Raw genomic sequence first — 7,632 nt, forward strand, 5'->3', positions numbered from 1 at the left:
ACAACTATTTTATGGGGAGGGGGAGAGAATATGTGTCATTTTTTAACAAGCCTGTACACAGTTCAGGTTACGTTAGGAGATATACTGTTTTTAAAAAGTGTTAGCTATAATGTTTTTTGTCAGGTTACCTCTATTTCCATAGAGAGGGCAAACTGATTTGACTGTTTTCCATTCTTCAGGCAATGTGTTTCACATAATTGGCTACATGTAGAAAGGCAGATATCACCCTTAGCCTGAGCATGCAACTTGCAGCAAGAATGGAAATTTGTGGTCTTTCCGATTATGACCAGCATATTCATCAGATTTTTTAAAATTAATATTTTAAATTGCATTGCTGCATGCAGTGTGTCATATTATGTTTCTAGGACAAATCTGCATGAAATTCAAAATTAGAGGCATTTATGTAACATGCCAAAGGCCCCACAATCACCATGCACTGGTTACTTCAGTCCCTGCAGGCCCCTGACCTGTGTAAACACTGCTGTGGCTTAGGTTGGTGGCATGAGAGTGTTCCTGTGGAATAACTACCTGCTTTCTCATTCCATTCCTTACTGTGCGGTCAAGAATTTGAAGTAGAAAGAAGGAACGCTACCATATACACGTACCTTATGATTGTACACATTATACTTTGAAGTTGTGACATATAGTTGTCTAATGTAGACATTCATTTCTCTTGTCCCGCTGTCCTCTCTTGTTAAACAGGAGGACAGTTTAACAAGTACCTTATGATTGTACACGTACCTTATGATTGTACACATTATACTTTGAAGTTGTGACATATAGTTGTCTAATGTACACATTCATTTCTCTTGTCCCACTGTCCTCTCTTGTTAAACAGGGTTTTCAGGTTTTTAGAACATTACAAAAATGGGGGAAAAAACTTTTTGACCAGAGATAGTACTCAATGAGAAGAAATAGTATATAATCCACAAGGGATTTTGGGTCTGTCAAGCCTTTTTTTTTTTAAAGAGAAAAGAAGTCTGTCTCCTGTGTGTGTGTTCTTACTTCTCTCTGTTTTATGAGTTGTGCTGACTTTTCTTTAAAAAATTGAATTAAATGAATAAATATATATTTGGCTTGTGTCTTACAGAATATTGGGGCAGGGAGCTTTGCAAAGCTGCTGCTGCTGTTGTATAGAGTATCAAATGCCTACAACCAAATGAGACACACCAATAGCAAACTGCTTTGTGTAAACCAGGGGTGGCCAGCATTTCAACTTCAGGTCTCCTGGACCTTTAACAACTGTGCAGAGGTGAGAATTTCCTCCCTCAAATGGACTTCCCTCAAATGAGGAGGCTGGTTAGAAGGAGGTTGAAAGGGAAGGTAAAAAGAATCCAGTCTCTCCAGAGTGCATGGAGGCTGTTTAAAATAACAGCAATAGAGGCCAAGTGGAAGTGTATACCGCAAAGGAAGAAGGGCTCGTCTAAGTTCAGGAGGGTGCCCGCCTGGCTAACCAGCCGAGTTAGAGAGGCCGTAAAGGGCAAGGAAGCTTCCTTCCGTAAATGGAAGTCTTGCCCTAAAGAGGAGAATAAAAAGGAACTTAAACTGTGGCAAAAGAAATGTAAGAAGGTGATACGGGAGGCCGAGAGAGACTATGAGGAACACACTGCCAGCAACATTAAGGGGAATAATAAAAGCTTCTTCAAATATGTTAGAAGCAGGAAACCCGCCAGAGAAGCGGTTGGCCCTCTGGATGGTGAGGGAGGGAAAGGGGAGATAAAAGGAGACTTAGAGATGGCAGAGAAATTAAATGAGTTCTTTGCATCTGTCTTCACGGCAGAAGACCTCAGGCAGATACCGCTGCCCGAACAGCCCCTCCTGACCAAGGAATTAAGTCAGATAGAGGTTAAAAGAGAAGATGTTTCAGACCTCATTGATAAATTAAAGATCAATAAGTCAGTGGGCCCTGATGGCATCCACCCAAGAGTTATTAAGGAGTTGAAGTTGCTGGTCTCTTGACTAAAATATGCAACTTGTCCCTCAAAAGGGCCACTGCGCCAGAGGATTGGAGGATAGCAAATGTCACACCGATCTTTAAAAAGGAAGGAGGGGGGACCAACCTAACATCTATACCGGGTAAGATGGTGGAATGCCTCATCAAAGATAGACAAAAAGGCCTTGCTGAGAGAGAATCAGCATGGCTTCTGTAAGGGTAAGTCTTGCCTCACAAACCTTTCAGAATTCTTTGAAAAGGTCAACAGGCATGTGGATGCGGGAGAACCCGTGGACATTATATATCTGGACTTTCAGAAGGCGTTTGACACGATCCCTCACCAAAGGCTACTGAAAAAACTCCACAGTCAGGGGATTAGAGGGCAGGTTCTCTCATGGAATGAGAACTGGTTGAAGATCAGGAAACAGAGAGTGGGTGTCAATGGGCAGTTTTCACAATGGAGAGAGGTGAAAAGCGGTGTGCCCCAAGGATCTGTCCTGGGACCGGTGCTTTTCAACCTCTTCATAAATGACCTGGAGACAGGGTTGAGTAGTGAGGTGGCTAAGTTTGCAGACAACACCAAACTTTTCCGAGTGGTGAAGACCAGAAGTGATTGTGAGGAGCTCCATAAGGATCTCTCCAAACTGGCAGAATGGGCAGCAAAATGGCAGATGCATTTCAATGTCAGTAAGTATAAAGTCATGCACATTGGGGCAAAAAATCAAAACTTAACATATAGGCTAATGGGTTCTGAGCTGTCTGTGACAGATCAGGAGAGAGATCTTGGGGTGGTGGTTAAGCCCCTGCTAACTGGTTAAGAGGCACTTTTTCAAGTGGGTGCTCCTCTTTTATTTAGCGGGGGGAGAGTAACTGGCCCACCTCACCCCAGCAGTGTCTTTTCTAGTGGCTGTCTGCTGGTGTTGCATCTTTTTAGATTGTGAGCCCTTTTGGGTCAGGGAGCCATTAGATATTTGATTTTCTCTGTAAACCGCTTTGTGAACTTTTTGTTGAAAAGCGGTATATAAATATTGTGGTGGTGGTGGTGGTGGTGGTGGACAGGTTGATGAAAGTGTCGACCCAATGTGCAGCGGCAGTGAAGAAGGCCAATTCTATGCTTGGGATCATTAGAAAAGGTATTGAGAACAAAATGGCTAATATTATAATGCCGTTGTACAAATCGATGGTAGGGCCGCGCCTGGAGTATTGTGTCCAGTTCTGGTTGCCACATCTCAAAAAGGACATAGTGGAACTGGAGAAGGTGCAAAAGAGAGCGACTAAGATTATTACTGGGCTGGGAAACCTTCCTCATGAGGAAAGGCTAAGGCATTTGGGCCTCTTTAGCCTAGAAAAGAGATGCCTGAGGGGGGACATGATTGAGACATACAAAATTATGCATGGGAAGGATAAAGTGGATAGAGAGATGCTCTTTACACTCTCACATAACACCAGAACCAGGGGACATCCACTAAAATTGAGTGTTGGGAGAGTTAGGACAGAAAAAGAAAATATCTCTTTACTCAGCGTGTGGTTGGTCTGTGGAACTCCTTGCCACAGGATATGGTGATGGCGTCTGGCCTGGATGCCTTTAAAAGGGGATTGGACAGGTTTCTGGAGGAAAAATCCATTACGGGTTACAAGACATGATGTGTATGTGCAACCTCCTGATTCTAGAAATGGGCTACATCAGAATACCAGATGCAAGGGAGGCACCAGGATGCAGGTCTCTTGTTATCTGTTGTGCTCCCTGGAGCATTTGGTGAGCGGCTGTGAGATACAGGAAGCTGGACTAGATGGGCCTATGGCCTGATCCAGTGGGGCTGTTCTTATGTTCTTAACTACAATTCCCAGGAGGCCTTGCAGGTCTCTTGTTATCTGGTGTGCTCCCTGGGGCATTTGGTGGGCGGCTGTGAGATACAGGAAGCTGGACTAGATGGGCCTCTGGCCTGATCCAGTGGGGCTGTTCTTACGTTCTTAATTTCAGCAGATGTATTTTGTCATCTCACAGATGACTCACAGGCAGTAATGGACCTGCTCCCATTGTGCCCCAGGGCGCAGGCCTGCAACATGCCACCCCCCATACTTACCATAGATCATGGAGCCCCACGCAATGCTCGCCACCACTCAGAAAGCCTTGTGAGGCTCCTCGTGTGGTTTTAAACAATGCTTCTGGTTTCCCAATGAAACAGGAAGTATTGCTTAAGATCACGTGTGTAGCCTCAGAAGACTTTTCATGCACTGCCAAGCGCCACAGAGGGTCTTTGCCTGCCCCATGGAAAGGCTCCGTTTTTGCTCTTTACTGGAAATCAACACCCCAAATTCCCGTTAATACCTGATAGGGGCCTATTTGCCTGTATCATGCCTAGACTGAGGCACATGGTGAGCATGACTTTTGCCCATCAGAAACATCCTGGAAAGGGCTGGCACCACAGAGGTTTCACTTATTATTATTAACAGTATTTATATACCACTTTTCAACTAAAGTTCACAAAGCAGTTTACAGAGAAAAATCAAATAACTAAATGGCTCCCTGTCCCAAAAGGGCTCACAATCACTTACATTCACACTTGGTGTTCTGGGACTTGTGGAAGAGATAGTCCAAGTAGACTTAACAGTGCAATCAAATGCATGTCTACTCAGAAGTAAGCGCTACTGAATTTCATGAGATTTACTCCAAGGTAAGTGTAGGATTGCAGCCTAACGTTTTTATAGATTTGTTAAACAGACCTGCAGATTCAAGTCTTACATTTTTCTATTTAAATGTCATGCAACGAACATTTGAACCTGTTTTCTCCCAAGTCAGACCATCCAAGTCTGTTCACACTCGCTGGCAGATACTCTCCTCTGTTTCAGGCAGAATTTTTCCAGCCCTGCTTGAAGATGCCAGGGATGGGATGTGGCCCCTTGTGTGCAGAGCATATGATCTAGCCCTGAGCTAGAGCCAGAGCCATTTTTAGGGTATGGTGAATTGGGACAACTACCCTGGGCCCTGCAATGTGGGACTACTCAGGACAGTAGCAGCCCCCTGCCAACCTCTCCAGCACCAATGCTTCGATTGTGGTAGCAGCACTGGAGAAGTTGAGAGCCGGTGGCTATTGTCTTATAAGAATGGTCCAGTCACTCTTCTCCAGTTATTGGCTATTGTCTTATAAGAGTGGTCCAGTTATGAGAGCCGGTGGCTATTGTCTTATAAGAGTGGTCCAGTCACTCTTCTCAATCACCCAGAACAGGATCATTCATGCATCTTACTGTTGCTGCCACCTTTACTGCCTAGTGACTGAGCCAGCCAAGGTGGAATCCTCTTTTGCTCTCAGCAAGTTCCTGCATACACCTGTTTTGAAGATGTAGCTGGGGCAGAGATGGTAAGGTGGTGGAAAATGCAGGGGCCCTTTCAGGTGCCCAGAACTACCTTGTGTCCTACAATCCCCTATAGACAATACTGGGTAGGACTCCTATTTGACAACCAAAAGAGAGTGACGGCTAGTAATGAAGGAATGGTAAAAGGGTGGAGAGCAAAATGGGCACAGGGGTTAATGAGGCTACTGTCCCCATCTACTCTTTGTGCTAGTTGGACTGGTTTTCCTGGGAAAATGAAAGCTTTTGCTTTTACCACCCACTGCTAGGTTGCTCAGGCAGAAAGAAGCTACCTTAAGAAAGCAGAATAATAAGGAGCCAGAATAGTAAAGCACCGCTAAATTCAAGGGGTCTCATTAGAAAATAAACCATAGTGGAATATGATGGTCTTGGAAGTGTGGCAACCAACCTCTCATGTATTAAGTCATTTATGCCCAGCGTTGCATATATGCAACAGAGACCAGATGTGTATGCATATGGACTGAGAAAAAATGGGTTAACTTGTATGAGAAGGTGAAACAGTAAAAAAAGGAGTATTAGTTTTAACATCGAAGGGCTGAAGGAACAAAACAAAAAAAGAGTTTGCAAAGGGACAAGTATTTAAAGCAAACAAATGTGTTCCAGATTTGGGTGGTAGGCAAAGAATTGGCACCAACTGAGTCTGAAAGGCAGATGGCAGCAAGAAGCAAGTTCCCCTGACAAGGCTAACTGAACAATGTCCCTGCCCTAGTTTATTCCTGCTGCCCCAAGACCAAGCCCATATAGCCAAAAGGCAGCAAGGTGGGTGAATGTGCCCCCTATGCTGAACAGCATCTGCTCTTCAGTGGTGTGAACACAGCGCCTAGATGCACACGCCACTCCTGCCTTGCCCAGCATCCTCTCTCCACCCTGTCTGTCTATATTGATGATGTAACCTTGCTTTTTCAAATAACATTCAGTCCTTCCAGGGAATTGTTGGGCATTGGCCTGGAACCTTTTCTGAACACTTAATGCTTTAATTCTGAACCAAAAGCAAATTTCATATTTAACTTTAAAAAGCATTGTCTTAACTCAGGGATGCTCAAACCCCAGCCCCAGGGCCACTTGCGGCCCCTGAGGCCTCCCAATCCAGCCCACAGGGAGCCCTCAGTCTCCAATGAGACTGGTCCTCCAGAGACTTGCTGGAGCCTGCACTAGCCTGGCGCAACTGCTCTCAGCATGAGGGCAACTGTTCGACCTCTCGCATGAACTGTGGGACGAGGGCCTGCTCCACTGCTTGTTGTTTCATGTCTGTGATGCAGCAGAGGCAGCGAAAGAAAAGGCCGGCCTTGCTTTGTGCAAGGCCTTGAGCTACTGCAAGACCATTCATTCATTCATATAAGTTCCATCTCTTATATTCATTTATGTAAATGTATTCATATTTGAAATGCAAATTAATTCTTTTTCCCCCCAGTCCCTGACATAGTGACAGAGAGACAATGTGGCCCTCCTGCCAAAAAGTTTGGACACCCGTATTTTAACTGAAAGAAAATATGGCCGAAATGAGAGGATTTCATCTGTAACCCCCTAAAACCCCAGTCAGAAATGGCACCCTTACCTAGTACAATAAAGAAAGGTATTCCTTGAAGAGTATCCCCTGTAAGACCTTGACAGAGATGGGCACCCCCCCCTTCCCATTCTTCATTTCTTTTTTCAGAGACCATACTGTGTGCTCCAGCATCCAGCACTTGAGCAGTTACTTGTGCTCAAGATGTGTCATTATCATGTGGAAGAGATCTTGTGCTGGTCAGTCCTGTCTTCACTTTTATCACTTCAGAGTCCTCATCAGCCTGCAAATAAGTACAGAGACAACTAGAACCCAACTGCACAAGCCTCTCAGGTGGAATACTGATTAATATTCATGGGAGGAATTGTGAGTGTGCAAGGGAGGACATGTAGAATTAAGGCAGAAAAAAAAGTCCCTGTTGAGGTTTCTTCTTTTCCTATGACAGATGCAGAAATGTGAGGCTTGTATGAAAGACTGAGCTGTTTGGCATCGTGATCTAGCAGTCCATCAGTGTGTTCCCTTTGCTAATTACATTTCACCAATTATATAAAAGTTATCAAAGGGCTTTACAAGGCAAAGGAATAAGAAATGGTTCTCTGTCCCAAAGGGACTTGCCATCTTAAAACAAAAAGTAAACCAACCAAGGGAAACACTAGCAAACAACAAAACAGGTTGTTTTTTTTTCTCCATGGGCATGGGAGCAGAATTGAAAAGGAGTTTGGAAAAGTGAAGGGGGAAGCAGCCCAGTGGGCCAAAGGCAGAGAAATATCACCTAGTGACACACGTGGGGTGGAGGAGCAGGAGACAAATAAGAACTGAGCAG

This window comes from Tiliqua scincoides, chromosome 4, assembly GCF_035046505.1.
Source record: "Tiliqua scincoides isolate rTilSci1 chromosome 4, rTilSci1.hap2, whole genome shotgun sequence".
Classification (NCBI taxonomy): domain Eukaryota; kingdom Metazoa; phylum Chordata; class Lepidosauria; order Squamata; family Scincidae; genus Tiliqua; species Tiliqua scincoides.